The following is a 19,239-nucleotide window of genomic DNA, read 5'->3' as shown; positions in this document are numbered from 1 at the left end:
TTGCACAAAAGAAGGCATTTTTCGCGCCCCGTTAGCCACTTTCCAAAGTTGGCACCTCCCGATTTTAACGAAACGTACATACACGTATTTGTGCTGTAATAAAGTTTACTATGTTACACCGATTTAGGTGTAACGCTATACAACGCGAGCAGAAGTTGTCGCTCAATGAAAGAACGAAAGCTTCTACAGGTTTAAAATAAAATTATCATATTAGCATTCAGTAAATAGCAATAATGAAGTAACAAATAGTTTTTTATTATGTAATACTGCTTCACATGTAAAAATAGCGTTTGCCTCTTCTGTGTATGTGACGAGGCATAGGATGTTTCTGGCTTTCAGTCTATCTCATTTATCTAACTTGAAGAGCGGAAACGGTTAATCAAACAGATTTTACTGTGGTTATATACAATCGTCGTCGTGAACTGTTTTCTTTCGTAACACAGCTAGAGGAGCGGGAGGATCTTCGCTCAAAATTTACGTCAAGCGGTTTAATCTCTTTCGACATCTTCTAGCGGCGCAGACTGGCTTAGCGAAGGAACAAAGCCACTAGCACTACTATACTGACTTTCCGTCCCGTATTTGTACTATATGACACGTTCCAATATTCTATAAGAATTTGAGCAGATCAGACGGGGCCCTTTTAGGAGACGGGCGTGAAATTAACATGCTGATCTCCAATATTCACGATTGGTATGAAACGAACACAGGCACGTGAGCCTTTTACCCAATCCATTTCCGTACAGATTATAGTAACCTTTACCTCCCATAAGGTCCCTGGCACCTTTTACCTTAATAGGGAACGTGCGCTCTATTATATACTATATAATATAATAAAAATCAACGCTTAGGAAGGAGACGACTCGTCGGGCACGCAGCTTGAAGCTGGAGTCGCCCAGGCTAGTCTGTCCGTCGCAGATACAACTCCCTTTTACCGCTCTGTACTACTGTTAAATTAAATCGGACGCGGTTCAGGGTGAAGAATAGCTAAGGATGTCAATAGTTCGTGACGTGTAGCGGCAGCAGATGGCACGTGACGCCCGTGGATTCTAAAAATGCCATTGCCATAGGGTCATACGAAAATCCTGCTAAGTAAAATATCAATAAATGCCGTAAAATGACGTAACAAAAACAATGACCAATTCATAAAAAGAGATAAAAAAAACCCTATAAAACAGTGGGATAAACTCGGCTTTTTATTCAGACGCAATGTGAAACAAACTCGAATGTTCGATTCGAACGATGAAATTATAATGCCTCAAACAGTGAAGTACGTCCGGAGCATTTTCTGCTGTTATAGTCGCAAGGTCGTGACAAACACCTCAAAGTAGCGCTGGACGCACCCCCGCCGACAATCATAGACGGGTCACAATATCGCATCGTTAACCTGACCACGAAACTTGTTATGTTAATTTTCGGATGGAAAGCCAACATATAAGCAGACCGCGCGACAATGAGCCATGATAAGAGGACGAACAAACAAACAACCAACTACCCATTTGTCGACGGAGTCAGCTAACAAACATTATCGATAAATCTGTGCGTACAATGACTTTTCAAATTCGTTCTATCGACTCTGGCCACCCTTATCACGGTGTTTGCGGGTTGGCGTAATCATGTCCATTATGTAAAATTCCAATTGCTGTTATAGTACTAAAATGCTATGTCTTTCTACTGTCTTGCGCTGTTCAAGTTCTGAGCGTTTTTCTATCGTCTAAGCCTAATTGCAAATACGATATAAACAAATAATATAGTAGTTTGTCACCACCATCATGGGCGTAGATTATTACGTTGCTGCACGTAAACGTTATACATGTAAGAAGAGAGCGTTGGCGTACAGCGTCTAGTTCGTACATGATGGTGCTAACAGTCATAACGGCTTTTTTTAATTATGGACTAAACAAGTTATATATTATAAAAGATATATTATCACTTTATTATATGCAGTTATATTAATTATAGATAGTAGTAATTGTAAGTAAAGTTTTTGGCAAGTAATTGTACTTCAGATCTATCGATAATTATCCAATAGATGTCCGCTACCAGTGTGTATGAACATGGTAGCACTTTTATAATCGATGTATAACTCATCACATCTGTTTTGATCCTTAACCTTTATAAATGATGTTCAACTACATTTTGTCCTTGTGGGCCTTTCCATTGACGTACTTCCATCCTACTAATTCTGCAAGAGCACGACCGATCAATTTGCGTGTATGCCGCAAGGGCTTAATACGAATTTATCCAATGCAAAGTGCCAATATCTCTCCCTGCGAGGAATGATCCTATTAGATGTTTCGACGATCTGCAATGTCCGTCGTTATTAGATATATTTGGCATGATAGTTAATATTTTCACCAATCTACTTTTTTTCGCTGACTGTTTTTGGCCCTTTATTATAAGGGTCGCAAACGATAGTATTGATGCCGGCTATAGAGGAGACGTTAAAAAACAAATTACAATTTTTTTGCAGGCAATTAGATCTAGTCTGAGGCATCTTTTACATTCATATAGACCCGACAATGGGTTTGATACTCTTCTTCTCAGGGTTTGCTTGCATAAGTATATATCCCCTAAAGCTCATCGAATAATTAAACCTGTACTGCACATATAAGTACCTTTTGCTAGCAAGCTGTGAGTGCTTATTTCACAGTCGTACAACTCAGTTATGACGGTAACAGCATGGTACTGCTGTTGAATCTGCCGAACCCGATTTCGGTTTTTTGGTGAATGAAGTCGGCGGCAGTCAATTCCCGTACTCCGTCCATTCGCTGCAGGTTACGTTGGACACAACGAAATAACAGAAGCACGCCAGAAACCAGTGAATCGGCGATTTCCACAATGCTCAGATCGATTAATATGCACTAATTAATAAAATCTGACCGGTGAATAAGATGGGATATTTCAACGGCTCAAAGGGCACGATTGCCTCCTACCGCTCTACTGGACGCGTCCCCAAGCGGCGAGTAGGAATATGCTCATGATGGGCTCCGGGAGACATACGCCCCGACGCGGATTAAGATCGGAACAGGTCTGCAGCTATGGTAAGCAGCGATCCCAAAGGTGTTCCAGGCTGCGGTAGCAGGCTACTCTGACGGATTCCGGTGTGAAAGAGTGAACGTTTTGAAGCAATGCCAAAGCAGTTCCAGGACTTCCTCTCCCAAACCGAGGCTGTGAACTATACGTCTTTCCGAACTGGAGGACCGAAGGATAGAGCTACCCGGTTTTCGGGTGCTCAGATTCGTTGAAAATGCAAAAGAAAGTTGACGCTGACTCACTAGGTTAATAAATTAATATGCAGTAAATTACTGAGTTTCTTACAAATCTCATAGGTAAAATGTTGTTCAGCTATAACAGAAGCAATCGCCGAGCTGAATAATTCAACCAACAACGACGTTCTTACTGACAGCCATCTGCCGTCAATCGATCAAATATTGAAGGCATACGTACACATTCGCGCCCGTACATTTTGGTCCTATTTAGGAAGTTAGACGGAATTACAAAGATCGTTGCTTGCTGCCGTTCGAACAGATCTGTAGGCTAAACAAGCAGTACGGCACCACCCGTACATTGAATAGTTAGCTAATGATCAGAACTAAATGACCTTTGAAATATGTAATCCATGTACGATTTCAACAACCCCCTATGAAGAAACGGAACAACACTGCATATAACAAAAGTATTATAATGTTCCGGGTCTCAAAAAATTAGATTCATCTATTATCGACAAGAGTTGTTTTAGCTAAATCAGGTGTTTCTGTAGACATTATGAAGAGCGCATATTTTTTTTTCTTATATTCCAACTTGGCATTGTGGGCCTGCTGTTGAACAATTGACGTAAGCAAGGCTCAAAATACGCACTAAGTAAAGTTCTTTATTCGGACGGATTTTACAGCATTTATTGGCTAGTTAACTTGTGGTATAAATTTCCTCCCTGACAAAGAGGTAATTAATCTCGTTTTGTAAAAGCTCCAGTATTGGGTCTAGCTGGCGGTGAACAAAAAGCATTGGACCTTGATACCGCCGTTAGGGGACCTGACGCACTTTTACTATAATAACCACGTTAAGAAAAGCGTTTCGATTCCGGCTTACTTCATTCAAACATAATAACTTCTTTTAAAAAATACAGTACAGAAAAATGTTTGATGCCTTGAATGTGTGAGGTTCAAAAGCGAAAAAAAAAAACACTAGTAAACAGACTTTTCTAATCAGCTTTGGTACAGTGGTTAGAGTAAATTCTGCATTTAAAATTTCCTATTTGGAGTGTTCGGTGAACGAGCAAAGTCTGATCGATACAAGCACACAATGCTAAATGGTAGCTTATAAACTTTCACTGAAAAATAATCCCAAGCCCAAACTACAATTCTTCTCAAATCAAACAGAAGTAACACATCAAAGTGCGCAAAACCAACGAAACTTTCGCTCATTTCAATCAGGTATATATAGCTCTGACCGTAGGTCAAACAAAATATTGATATTAACATTCTGCATCGTATCCGCACTTAGCTATGTAACCAATTAGTACTATATCAGCTAATAATCTGTTCAGTACGTGCACGCAGACACATGCCTGATTGAACCCTAGGAAATATGGAGGCGCTCTGTTTACGTATCGCAAACGGTTAGACGCTGTGTGACATCAGTGAGTCAGTGTGACTCATGTTTCGATCGTAAAAGGGGTACAATAATGGGGGATCGTTATTGTTGTAGCATATTTGTTACGCAATCAGCAAGCAACAGCGGTAACACCTAGCGTCGTTACTCTTACGTAATCTGCGGCCCTTCCGCCATTGTTCTTTTGTACATGACGCATTCAGCAGAGAACGGTGGTCTGTCTCTAGGTCAGTGGCGTCTAGCGGACTCTAGCCTGTGTAGCTAGCGGCTGTGACAATAATGCGTTAATTGGATATTGTTGTAAGAGTTGCACAGTGGTGTGAGTCTACCGAGCGTCAATTGTAATCTTATTCCTCCACGGGTCGCCTATACTCATCCTTATATGCAATTACATTCAATTATGACCGTTGCCATATTTTGCTTTTACTATATCTACTGCCGCCGCCGCCGCCATCAGCGTTTGTGGCAGTTTCTCCGTCTACGTCAACACCTTTGGGAATGGAAGAAAAAGAGCCGTCGTTAGCAGAGACATCTATGAACTTGAACTTTTGCGAGCGAACCAAAAAGCTGATGTGGATGACGACAGCATGTGGCCCGCTTTGCCCGTAGCATTACTAAACTTCGGAAGCGACATTGTTCTGAGGCGCAGATCTGTAAGAACACGTGCTATTCGGACTTCTGAACGCTTCTCATGGCCAAGGGTACCTCGGATTCACAGGCAGTTAGTTTACGGTTTTGGCTCTAATCTCTTTAGTTGCTTTTTCTGGCTTGAATTAGCAGATGCAAAAATATTAGCAGATGACGTGTGCTTTTATTAAAAGTACATTCTAGCATACTGTTGTCAATCCTTTGAATTTTAAAATTTTTTCCGCCGTTAACGGAAAGCCACAAGGCACCGTTACCCGCCCTTATCGGGAGGAATTTTCCCACAGATGCCCAGTTGTCCACAGCTGTCATCTTTTGGTACTTAGTGTTTCGAGTTTTTCTTAATCGCCTCTGCGCTCCAAGTTCACACCCTACACGTTGCGACTATCTCACAATCATAGAGGTATAATCAAGTTAGGGCAATAGCTACGGCCAGATTATAGAATTAGGCTTTTTTCTTCAGCTTAGTCTTTCTCAAATGCTCAGTCTAGATGCAATAAGGTAAATTGGAGAAGCTAAATAGAGAGGTAGCTTTCAGCTCTGGCTATGTATGAGCACTTATCTTCTAGTTCATAATGCATGCTATATGGAAGATGTTCCATAAATCATCAAACGTAAACTTATCTGATGGTCGTACAATTAAATTGAAAAAGCCGTGGATATGAATATATTCTTTAAGTCATCTTGAATAACTCATTATCCCAATTACGCTCAATAAGCTATTGTATTTATCTACTAGTTGTAGTGTATTTTGTTAAACAGAAACACCTAGCTTCGTTGACCTGAGGACAGACGGGTTTTTTTCAATATGGAGCACAAATTGGTCCAGAAATTGTACAGGCGCCAACTATTCAATCTCCTTTGTGTTGCTGAAGCGGTTCGTACGTGCTTTTACGTATACTTTTTATTGATCAAAAAAAAATTCAACGTTTGTTGTGAGGAACTTATTTGCTACAGTTAATTTGATTCAACGTTTTCAATCGTGAGAGAATGAGGGTGCATGAATGTATTTGATGTCAAATTTTAAACGAGGTGTACATTTGTAGCGTTTTAAATTGGATTAGAGTTTATTTTTTAATAAAGAGAGATTTGACCGGCCTCGAAGTTACCCATACAAATAATAATAATACGCTTGCTCAACTTTGGCAGGTATTTTACAACCCTTTAGTTGTTATTTACCGAGGCCAATAGCTATACATTGTGTAGTATCGTCAATTGATTGTTTCCAATTCAAACGTATCCTTTCAAACGGAAATATAGTTGCCTGTGTCTTTGTTAACCTTCTCTGCTAGTCATTAATTCCGTGAATTATAAACAGAGACGAACTCTGGCCGTGTACGTTCATGCATCGCGATTGTTTCTGTACTTTAATTATCAGTGTACCTTAAATTGAATTTAGGGAATCCCAAGAGGTAGTTAACAGGTAACAACGCGACCGCTCGGAACGACTCCTGCAAATAGATCGGCCAGAAACAAATAACCAAGGTAGAAACTTCTCATTAAACTATAGCTTATTTCAGTGTGGCTGCGGCTAACTGCTTTGAAGGATGATAGCAGTTGTTTTGTAATCAGAGAACGAAACCTACGTTTTTATTACGAAGATATTTATTTTACTTTCCGCAAAAATGACTGCCACTTCCATTTGCCTAACTTCCTTCTATACACGAGTTAATTCTTTCTATATGCAACTAGCGATGCACGAGTACTGTGAGGCCAAATAAGCTACCTGCTGGCTGCCTGCTTTTCAACTGTCGTCCTTTTTTTCAGCTGATAATGGCTTTGTGCATATTATTTCGTCGCTCTCAATGCGAAGTGAACTGGTTAGTTGAAGGTTTCGATACCATGATGCCAAATCACTTTTTTTTTCTTTGATTTTGAGCTATACTTTTTCTGAACCTATTTGATGACCTTCACTATGTGATAACATATCACTTAGCACTCGCCAACTTGGCTAAAATAAGACAAACGTAAAGTAGTTCACGGCTTTCGACGCGAACAAACCAAAGTCCATCTTAATGCGTACTTTAGTCCCAGAAAATGAACTTTGCAAAACTCGGCTTCAGGTACACTTCAGGTTGTCTAGCGGTTTCAAGACGCAAATGACAGTCAGTTGTATTTATTTTCAATACAAAAAGGTCGATTTCCTTAATTTGATCTTAATCTCAATTTAAGTTCATGTAAGTCATCAATGTAAGTCATCTTGCATGGAAATCCGTTAAAGGATATTTGAGAGAGAGAGAGAGAGAGAGAGAGAGAGAGAAATGGGGGGTAAAGAAATTAGCAAAATCTCTGCAACTACAAAATAAGCAGGAGATAAAGCATGACATCGCTCAAACGAAACGCGCTACAGAAGCTCCCTCAGACGACGGTCTATGGGAGAAAGAAATGGTTAAATTACATGATCAACAGGGAGGAAGACGCGCACTGAGAGCGGCACCGCCATGATTTAAACAGAGGGATTTCCATTATCTTGTGACGCAGGCTTCGTGTTGGACCAAGTGTCAGAATTTTTTCATTGCTCAGCAACCATAACTGCTCTATGGCGACACGGATAGTGTGCGAACAGTGCCATACTGCTAATGCGACGCAGAAACTTTCATTTGTATAAATAAGCCTCTACTGCTACAAACAAAACAGGCGAGCCTGTAACGATAAAGCGGAAAGTAGCCGGTGCAACGGGCCTCAAAACGTGTCATAAAGATATCCTGTTTAGACAAGCAGAAAGGGATCTAGGTCTGGTACTGTTTCGAAACAAGATCTCAAAATTGTGCCATAAGTGACTCGAACCACGTAAAAATTTATCTACAATTCTCCTATTGGAGATAGAGCCGTTGCTCGCGCTTGCTTCCTGACGTAATTATCATCACATACTTGGGTAAGTTATATATAGACGCGCACACAGCGAGTGGTGAGTTCGAGTCTGACACAATAAAATCACTCGTTCCCCTAACCCGAGTCCCCCCAGTTATCCGATCCGATGCAACTAGGAGCTGCTACAAAGTCAAAAAAGGATCTACAAAAGAACAACGAAAAAAAATAAAAGCATAAAAACCACTTATAAACGTGGACCAGTTCACTTGCATGGCCCATAGCAGCGAGTAGGAGATTTACAATCTACTGCTATTACTACTAGTCTAAGATAATATAAAACCTATATATATATGGTGGCTTTAGTGGCAGTAGCTGCCGGTAGCGATACGATAACAAAAAAAGCTCTGACAGAAATCGTGCTCTCGTCACTGGTAGCTGTCGTTTTGTTACTGCTACTACCGTTGTTTTTTCTAGAGGCAGTATTGACAAAAGCATTTAATTCTGGTAAAAAGAAAAACTAGCCTCCAATAAATACCTGCAAGCTTATAATCTTCAATTCATCGCGACGGTAAGGTAAAAGCGCGTAATATGAAATGATAAAGCACGGGCAATGAATGACCACTAGGAGCGTTATCGAAACGTTTCTAATAAGACATAAGCAAGGAATAACTATCACACACAAGATCGCTTCATGACTTCAACCGGAGATTCAAGAGAGAGAGAGAGAAATGCTGCCGGCTACTTCATTTACGTTCGATTGCGTCACACATATGAATAAGTGCGTCTGACCAGCGTGAGGAGCGTCAAAATTGACCAGCGACTCGAGTTTCAACAAGCCCCACATTAATACGTATAGAATCTATCAATAGATATTGCTCAATCTGCTGATCGGCCCTTGACGTTTGTATTCATTAAGTGAGATGTCAAAGGCAACATTCGTCGGATGTTTCACACTCGATTCATACCGATTTGGAAAATATTAAATATTAGCTTAATTTCGAATTATTCGATTTTATTCCCGTTTCACTATTTTTTTTTTTACTTCTTAGCCTATTAACAAAGTCACTGGAAACTATATTCATGTGCATTGTGTATTAATCAAGTATTATGCTGCATTAAATCTATTGCCTCATGCGTGTACACACGCACACCTGTTCAGATCACAGCCAGTCGAAACAACTATATCGTTTATATCGTGAACTAGACTAGCTGGTTCGTACTTGATCGGCCAGATCAGCGGCGCCCAAACCCGCTGTCCACAGAACGTACTCCGTGATCTGGAGCTTGGCGATTGGCAATGCGTTGGTCGTAAATCAGCTAGCCAGATGTTCAGCCACTTCGACCGCCATTCGTCTATTTTTCTTGTTGATACCCGAGACTCCAGCATCGCACGTCTAATTGAGCCGATTACAAGCGGACGGCAGGAGAGACCACGTTTCGGTAACAAAAAAATCGTAACATTTCTTTGTCATATTGCTGATGCTTGCTGTGCCGTAGTGGTAGCAACAGATGTCTTACATACATTGGCTTAACATCATGCGGCTGCTGGTTCCCTGAATGTTCGCAGCAGTCATTGATGATGGCGGTGACGGCGTGTCGCTAAAGCCGCAGAGGGTTAGAAGTAGCCCGGGGAATAGGTAGCTGAATCTATATGCATCTGCAGCAGATGGCTCGTTCGTAGTCTGCTGAGAGAAATTAGAGGATATTTTTGTGGTACAGTTGAAATCGCATCCATCGTGCCAGGACAATGAGATTTACGGACAGTCATACGATTGATTGGCCGCGATTAATTACGCTTTTGTTCGGTGCAACGCTAACGTGTTTTTTTTCATTTTTTGACGGCCCTTTATATCGAAACGAGATGTATCCATGATAATCGAGTTCATTCAATTCTTAGACATATGAAATACGTTTACTAGTACTGCAAGTTAACAGTTACTAGCGCTAGTTGCTACGCCTAGCAGAACTTTGTTCCTTGCGAACAAAGCGTATGTAGCAACCCCCGGAGTCTATCGTCAGTTCATTTATCATACGTACTTATGAACTAGGAAACATTTCCCATCTGGGCTCATAAGTGAAGCTTCTTAATGAAATCGATGGACCGCAAACTTCAGCGTACTACCCCAATGGTTTCCGATAGAAATACTATTCCTGACTAGTGATTTTGCTGCTGTTGTCACCACTTGTGGTTAGGGCTTGCCTATCTACATGTAAGATCAATGCGACCACACGGTCGTATGTACTGTCTTCTACATTTACAACGGTCACCGAGGCTCTTCATTGTCCTCACGGAAAGGTGAGAGGAGTGATTACCACCGATCGATCGTTGCGCTATAATTTAACGTCAGGATTTATCACTCACTTTTTGTTGTTTGCGTGTTCACCCGTCTCCATCATATCGTGGCAGCGAGCTGCGTCGGGACAACGATTGCCAGTGTCATCGACGAAGATAGTAGTTGTGAGGGCGGCCATTACAACTAGGACTGCCGCAGCGGCAGACTGACAGCATCGAGTCAATTGCGTCTCAAGCCGCGGTTCCAGAAATAGATACGATGAGCCAAAATGGATGGCCATAAAATCATACGTGTGCAAGTCCATGGCCTGTCCCACACCAGAAACGACTGCACAAAATCGTTACACAACGCGTCGCAGTGCTCCCTTCGGGCGTAATCCCCAGCTGACCTTAACGGTTATTGTTACTGCCAGCGTATAGCCTATGCTGTGACGCCTGTTGTAATTTATGTTGTAAACACTCTTATTGACAGCGTTGGAGCCACACGTTTCTGCGACAGTCTGAAAAGCTCGCGTCTCCTAACAACATATTAATGAGTTTAGCTTAACGCACCCATTATAGATCACCCCCGACAGACGCACAGCAAAAATGGAAGGAGATCACTTATGCACCCCTGTAACAAGCAAAGCAGCAGCGGCGGCAGCAGCGACGTCTGTAATAGTGGAGCGCGCCATAATGGTTCGACGTGAGACGGTCGGGACCAGCAGACAACGGCAGTGCCACAGCATTCCGCAGAAGGGAAAAAGTTCCGGAAAAACGTCGCGATGTCAATGTCAGCAGCTGATTAAAAAAATTATAGAACCGTTGCTATTTTGCGGTCACGCGAACATCGTCGTCATAACAACCACCATGATGACAATGATATATAATTGTTAACCTGGCAATGTTAATTGGTTCCACCTTGAGCAGATGACAAGCAGACTCGAACACGTCCACGTAAATGATGAGCGATCAGACCTAGTCATTAACATAACTAATCCAAAGCTGTTGTTGATGGATTCACCAATCGGTCGTAACCTCATTGTCCATCCAGCTCTTGCCTTTTTTTTGGGTGTTATTTCGGCTTTTTTCAAGCTCCTCTTATTTAGTTTTTCCTGCGCGACAGATAGCTGGATCCAAGGACTCTGTGGACAATTACTTCCTAGTCAGCTGGAAGAGCTTCGCGTATGGACGCCATCAGGTAGACAAAACACTGCTACTTTCAGCTCAAACTAGATAACGCACTCAGCTTCACGACAGATGTTGCCCAGTGTTTCGAGGAATGGTCGATCTGTCAACTGCCGGTACAGATTCAACAGTGATGCTTATTCTTCTCTGCTAGGACCATGGCGCCTATGTATTTAGCGCTTCGGTATACAGTAATCGTGCTGGATTCAGATCAATTTAGCTTCTTCATCTCTATCAGTGAAAAACCCTACCTAAAATGACTACCTACTTATGCTGGTTTGTTTACCGTTGATTAAGTTTACAACTCTCTATTTCTATTGTTATGACTATTGTTCATTATATTACACGAAGGAAACCATACGCTCGCTATGGTACCCGTGATTATTTTTGGAGATAAATTTATCTTGAATCAATTTTATGATTCACAGACACATCTTGCCCGCCATAAAGTGGCCATTGACTTGATATGTTCCACAGTATACTTGCCTTGTTTCTTTCTAATCGGCCCTAGTCGCGAATCTTTTTTGCTTTCCAGTCCATTTTCAACATTGTTTGTCCCGTAGCTTTACCACAACTCATTGATACCTTAGCAGCTATTTAAAAGTCTAACTAAAAGGTCCTAACAGAAGGAGTCTGACGTTGACGTTCCACAATACAATGCTTAATCCGGAACACCGGCGAATGAGGAATTCCAATGCGTCAGCCATTTCGTCACCGTCGATTTGCGCAAGTATGTAGAAAGGTAATGACAATTTTTATATACTCTTACAGTATTTTATATACAAAACTAGAATGTGATAGTGTGTAATGTATTTCATTTAAAATATATCTAACAAGAGCGGTTAATAAATACTGCGCCATCTATAATGTTTGGTCGGGCTCCTTCCTTGCTTGTAACCCGTCGCAAACCTCTATACACGTTCCTTATCGCTCGTAGATGACTGGACTATCTAATAATTCAATTGTCACGGCTCAGACATCGAAAGCACGGGACGACGTCCATCTCGTTTCTCATTCCGTTTGCTATTCTGCTCTGCGTTAAAAATGTTTCCTCCTGGGGGCAGAGGGTTGTTTTCATAAATTCAAATCAAGCTTGTCTGGAAGGCATCTTTGAAAAAATTGACATTGTCTTTGGTTCTTTCTCTTACCATTCTGCAACGCCGTAGACGAGTCTAAATAAAATGTATCGATTGTTATCGAGTTTTGATCATAAAGTTGCCGCCGTTGTTGCGGCACTATTTGACTCTGTATCTTCTTCTATCAATACAGTGTGCGTCTCTTTAGTCAAGCTGAGATAGGCACTTCAGCTATAGTGAAGGCAGTCGTCTGGGACCTTCGACTAACTTCCTTTTCGTTTCTTAGCGCACCGTTGCCTGCAGCTTGATGCGATGTCCCGCAACACGGTGCTTATATAGAACGATTACATTTTATGCGTGCGACTGGCATGAAACTGACTGCGTACGTGAATGAAGGCGTGGACGGTGGCATTTAATAACGGGTTGTCCAGTCGTCGCTCTGTGTTCGCACATTGCTCACGTCCGTTTTGTACCGTTCTGAATGGAATTGTTTGATCGTGTGTCGCGGATTGCAGTCGATCGTCCGCCAACGGCGCTTTCTAGAGAGATGCGCGACGACGAGGAGTAGGCGGAGGAGGTAGCTGAGCTAGCGATAAATAATAATAGTAATAGTAATAATTTATTACTTGCCGAATATATGAGACCGTCTGGCTCTTCTTTTCTTCGCCTCTGTTGCACGCTGTCCTATACGCCGACCGCTCTTCTGTTCGTTGCATATTGCTATCTCTGAGCGGCAATTAGTTGATGGCCACCACAGGAAAAGTCCTCCATGTTGGAAGTTGCATAGTTATTTGTTGTTTCGTCTGTCCGCGAGCCAAATGTACGGCCTGCCGGTCCACGGCCACGAGCACAGCTTCGTCTGACCGAAGGTCGGTATCGAAATTACAGTTACTTTATCAATTATTCATTCCCTACCATGGATCACGGATGGGAGGACCCAGTTATTGTTGTTGTTGCTGCTGCTGGACGGCCGCGTCCATCAAACAAATCTCTCCGAGGTCTGCCCATGATACAATCTTACGAAGGAATCTCTGTGTGACAAAGAAGGACTTTATTGTGTCGGTTACAGCCGGGCCAACGCAAATGAAGCCTTCATGAAATGAGTATACAATTGTGCCTATATAAGCATTCGTGTGAATGTGAGATTAATAAGGCTCTTGACTGTCATGAAGGTCATTTATGAGGTACACTAAGTATTTATGCAACATATTATTAACCGATTTGCAAAAAACTGCTGGCAAAAAAATTGAATCAATGCATAATGATTGCCAAAAGTGTTATAATACTTGAATGGATCGTTTATTTGAGAACAATATCAAATAAGATTTCTAAAACTAAAAAAAATTATATATATATATATATATATATATATATATATATATATATATATATATATATACACACAGTTTATCCCCTAGTCACAACTCAACTGGAAGAAGTAAGACGTTCAAGGAAATTCAGTAGACTATACGTGCAGTTTATAGATATACAATAAACACTAACACAGTTATAGAGCATCGTTTTGGTATGGAGTGCGCAATGATATTAAATGGAGCCATTTACCAGATAGAAGGACTTGAATAACTTTTAAAATGTAAGGTAATGCACGCACATTATATACGCTTTTCGTTGTTTACCCGTTTAATGCCTGCGCCCTGAGAGCTTTTCGATAGTTATGAGTTGGTGATTTGTATTGTCTTACTTAATTTCGTTATCGCTGGCTACTTTAGAGGATCTACGATAAACATGTTCTGCCGCCTTGCGACACCCTCTTAAGACCTGAAAGTGATTAGAAACAAATGAATTCAGTAATGAAGAATATAAAGAGACGTCTGTGCGTGCGCTATCGATTTCGGCGTTATGCATCAGACGGCTCGCTCGCAGAACGAAGCGAACTATATGTACGCTCGGTCCCGAGCCTCGACCAACTCTCTACCAAACCGCTAATCTATCTGAAAGCACTGTTCGCTTTTTCGTAATGAAGTCTGCTCCTAATATACAATGTAAACGTAACGTCCTAATCTATTCGGCATCGCTATCTTTCATATTTAACGCCATATCCATTCGCCCGATCCTTTTCCGGTAGGTGACATAAAGCGACCGATGTCTTGTCTATCATAACGGGGCGCTCCAGGATGGCGTTCAGCGAGCAGTACTTCTACAAATTATTTCGAAAGTACAACATACGTATTTCTACCGATTCTGCATTTAATTCATGCGCAATGTGTTTTTTGTTACAATTTCCCAGTCCGTACGTCGAGGGATAAGCAGGGTAAACTACTGGTTTAAAATAGTATACATCAATGCCGAAAGGGGCTCCTGTTTTACTCAGAAGCTTACGTCACCATAGCAACTCGTTATTCCGTTTGAGGGCTCAAAGTGTAGTCATTTGCCAAATTTCGTTCTTTAAATTATTGCACCGATAACAAAACTGTTGTTTCGCTGAAGGTCTCTTTGCTGAGATGAACCTTTCCGTATGTGACTTCAGCCTCACTCGCTCCTCACCTTCTGTGCTCCTCCTGCCTGCCTGCCTGCCTGCCTGCCTGCGTGCCGGCCTCCCTCTCAGAACAACAACAACATGGTCGTCGGACCACTTAACATTATCATATACAGTGCATATCCACGGTCAACGTCGCCATCAACGTGATACGACAGCGCTGTCTGTATAATAATTATCATAAAATAACAAAGATATGGTTATATCCATATTCTATTGACTCTGGACCTGCGTCACATCGTTATAAAACGCTGGTCGGAGCAGGCCTAGCGTATCGACTAATAGGACTCGACATTGCTCCTTTTGCTCGTTTATAGATGATCTTGCTGCTGTTGTCGTCGCCGTCGCCGTCGTCGCCGTCGTCGTCGTCGTTCGTCTATGTTAACGCGGTTGAATCCGATGTTGTGTTGGATGTAATATGCATTTTCTAATCTACTTAAAGCCGCACGTCGAGAAAACAGCGCTTGTAATCGTAAGTAGTCAACCAAGCACAAAGAAAGGAGATGGTTACCTGTATTTTCTGAAGAAGAACGATCTATTTACAAAAATTGCCGTATAGTCAGCTCGGTAGACCAGTGTATAGTAGAAGTACTATATCGGAAGACTTTATAATTCTTTTAATTACTGTGCAGGAGTCTGCCTGCCTGCCTGCCTGTTGTTTTTTTTTCATTAGCAGTTATCTCCATTAAATTTCGTCATAATAGTCGGAAGTACTACTACCGATCTAGATTTGTTTTGCATCGAAAGGCTGGAACCTTTCAGGCCTTTCCCACATTTCGCCTCTAGAAATACACGTGCAGACGCGCGTGTAAGTAAACTGGTACCAAATTAACTCGAACAAACGCTTGATAATTTTCGATGGTTCGATAATTCACAGAGTGAAACAAAATGTTTTCGGCTATTCAACGATAATTCAATGGGGCATTTTTTCCCCCCAAAATTCAAACCTTTTTAGCTAACGTCAATCCTCAAGTATTTCTTCACGTCTAGTATTATAGTATAGTAGTCATACGCTATATAAAATGTGCTCTCACGTCATAGTTCTGTGTCGAAAAATGACAGATGTCGCGTGTAACAAGGAGTTACTATGAAGTCAATATCCTTCTTCATGCCTGCGCATTTGCGTTTTCGTCGGTTATTTGTCGAAGCGTCTGATACAGTTGTACCATTTTTTCTTCTAACCGATTCTTCGCCGCGTGCCCTACGAAGTTCCTGTGAGGCCTCTGATTTCTTCTTCTTTCTCGTTCCAGACCCGTCTGAAAAAAGCTCATCCTATGATTTCCTATGGAGGGAGCTGCAAGTTAAAAGTAAAAAATGAACGGTATAAGTGAATAGCCATTCTCGCCTAGGGGAAAAGTCTGGCAAATTGGCCAGCTTTCGTGTATCCTTGAACAGGCCAGACATCGTATATCATATAGTTAGCGCTCACAAATCGCGCCCGAAGTATCTAGCATGCAAGGTGCCACTTGGATACTAACCCGTGACAGAGTCAAATAAACAATCAGTAAATAGCTACAAGACCTCACCAACGGATCCGTTCAGATATATAGATGCAGGTACAACGGTACACGTTATTCAGCTACCGCTATATATACATATATATATGGAAGTGGCATAGGTGGCGTAACAGCCACTGTTGTACCGTGGTCGCGGAATAAAAATAACGATAGAAACCGACACGTGAGGGTAAAAAACGCGGACGGTGCCGTGGTCACTATTGAGGTCGTTTTTTTTTCGTTGTGTTGCCATCGCTGTTGCGCCCACGGAATTAAGCATCATCTCCGGTAGCGTTCTTTTCATATATTGTTACAAATGAAAATGTTATAAAATTTGTAATAACTTCGTCGATTGGAGAAACAGTGGCACGATAAACGGCCCATAGCGTTTGGCCGATAAACGAGAACAAAGATATGTGTTACACTGAGAACTAAGAACCAAGGATGATGGCGGACAGATTCAGACGGCAAACAGGAGACACCAGAATCGCTATCCGTTCTCTCTGTATTTCCATCAACATTGTCATTATGCAGTTCACTAAAAACGAGATATAGCTCGCTCAAAGCTGAAGGGTCCCGTTTACAACTAAAACAATGCCGAATGAGCGAGAGAAAGATGCAAGTCTAAAACTCTACTGTAATAGTAATGATAATGTCCAGCAGCAGTTTTAATGGCGTCGAGCGTAGCACAAACCACATAGAACTTCGTCGGATTAAAGGGGTTAACTTGAATTAACTTGCGGTATCGCTTTATAGGCCTATTGGTTTTATTAGACTGCCTGGTGTCTACCTTTACGAAGACGGATAGCTAAAGACAAAGAACACACTACTAAAGCTCTCGTGCGTTCCTTTATCTGCTGCCATCATAGCCACTAGTGGTACTTCGGAGTAGCATAAAATGAGCAGAAGAGGCTAAAGAAATTAGGTAAAATGTTGTGGGGTTACGGTCGTGGAGTGCCGTATAACAGAAGGTAATCATGACGCAACGATCGGCGCTAGAAACGACATTGTTACTATCAGATGCAATAACACACGCGAAGCACCGTCTTTGTTGTTACGTTATTTTTATTACACAGGCTACATCTTATTCGAATATAATATAATAGTTTAGCTGTCACCTATTATCTATTTATATGTAGCACGATAATTATGATATGTATAAATGAGGGAAGCCAGTGAGGGATTGGGAGGAAAAAGACTCAGTGAATGACCTATTATCATACACATGGATTCAAAATACAGATTATGTGTATACGTATACTGTGCAACATTCTGACCTTGTGTATAACTACACGCTCTTGATATGTTGCAACAATAATTTCGTGGTGGCAATGCCACTAATGACGATATGATATAATAGTTGCAACAGGGACGATGACGACGACCCTGATGATGGACGAAGTTACCATCCATCCCAAGTGTACCCATACTGTATCGGAATATCGCGTCACGTTTATTCGGCGGCGGCGGCGGCGGCGGCGGCTGCTGTTTAGGGCTATGTTGCTACCTTGATGACTCTGATGATGATAAGTAACAGCTTCCAGCTACTGCCCGAACAGGCCGAACTACAGATTAACTTGACCCTGTTCACGGTTTTTGCGGCGAATATGATAGGTTACGTAGACGTTAGAAGTGCTATAAAATGCAGTTAACGATAGCATTTTGCTGTGGAGTCAGGAATTACGATGACATTGTCAGGATACAAAACGACCGATATACAGTGCTACGAACTCCGGCCACCTTCGTACTGAAGGAGTCGTTGTTTCCATGTTTGCATTGATACGCAAACAAACCGACACTCAAATCGGCTAAAATCTTCCCCATTTACGCTATAGAAAGCAGAGAAATATAGAAACGACCGCGTCTTCATGAGGACAATTTTAATCCCGTTCTGTATTTTTGTTTACGCGCCAAGGACGGTGACGACCCGTTAATTTCTGGCTCACTTATGATAACACGGGGAATATTGCAACTTTCCGGTATAAAAAAAAAAAACGCCTTTTTTTCAGCTTTGTCTGCAGTATCTGTTTTGTATAAAATGGTATAATGTGTTAAGTGCTCGTCTTTAAGCAATATTTTCTATAATAGGATAGTACATAGTACATAGTACAACAGTTGCTGAGACCATTATAAAAGTGTTTTCTATTTAGTTGATTTAATTTGATTATTACGTTAGTCGACATATGCGGGCAGTGAAATCGGCCTATATTTTTATAGGACCAAACTGCGTATACGTCGTACGTTGAACACTTCGTTACGTATCGCATATAGGAAACTCAGACCATAACCCCGTTCATAGATATAGCTGCTCATACACCACGTATAAGTCCAACTGTCGCTATGGTTTCAGCTGAAATGGAACATATGCTGGCTTACGCTTTTTTGGTCCGAATTCGATTTTTTTGGTAAGGTAAGCTTTTTACCGTTAGTGATTGCCCCACGGCTGAGCTTGCACACTTTGCCGTTCCAAGGAGGAGGCGACAGAAAGCAAATGCCATCAATATTTCAGGAGAAGTGTCATCAGAGCCGTTGCGGGAATTCCTATGGTAAATCTTCGATTATATTTTTTTTGCTTCTGAAGGTGAGGCTTTTACAAAAGACAATCGCATCGAGGTTTGTAAAAAATAGCATTTGCACTATATA

General features: G+C 41.5%; 2 long non-coding RNA genes across 7 annotated transcripts in view; one reads left to right on the top strand and one right to left on the bottom strand.

The window, feature by feature from the left end:
* Window positions 1–19,239, top strand: part of LOC111260191 (uncharacterized) — a 34,852-nt gene that overhangs the window by 9,528 nt on the left and 6,085 nt on the right. For 3 of the 6 annotated variants that reach the window (XR_002680168.2, XR_002680167.2, XR_002680169.2), the window contains 2 exons: window positions 12,154–12,269; window positions 15,418–15,572. This is a non-coding gene — a long non-coding RNA (uncharacterized LOC111260191). Of the gene's footprint in view, window positions 1–12,062; window positions 12,270–15,417; window positions 15,573–19,239 lie in introns of all 6 variants that reach the window. The other 3 variants (XR_015310941.1, XR_002680170.2, XR_002680166.2) reach the window with 2 other exon arrangements.
* LOC111260193 (uncharacterized) lies at window positions 15,536–16,681 on the bottom strand. The gene is made up of 3 exons (XR_002680173.2): window positions 16,627–16,681; window positions 16,135–16,394; window positions 15,536–15,620 (listed from the first exon to the last, which is right to left on the bottom strand). It is a non-coding gene; the product is annotated as an uncharacterized LOC111260193 (long non-coding RNA).

This window comes from Varroa jacobsoni, unplaced genomic scaffold (genome assembly GCF_002532875.2).
Source record: "Varroa jacobsoni isolate VJ856 unplaced genomic scaffold, vjacob_1.0 scaffold_409, whole genome shotgun sequence".
Classification (NCBI taxonomy): domain Eukaryota; kingdom Metazoa; phylum Arthropoda; class Arachnida; order Mesostigmata; family Varroidae; genus Varroa; species Varroa jacobsoni.
Note: the sequence above shows the minus strand (reverse complement) of the source record. Positions and strands in the feature narration are given on the sequence as shown.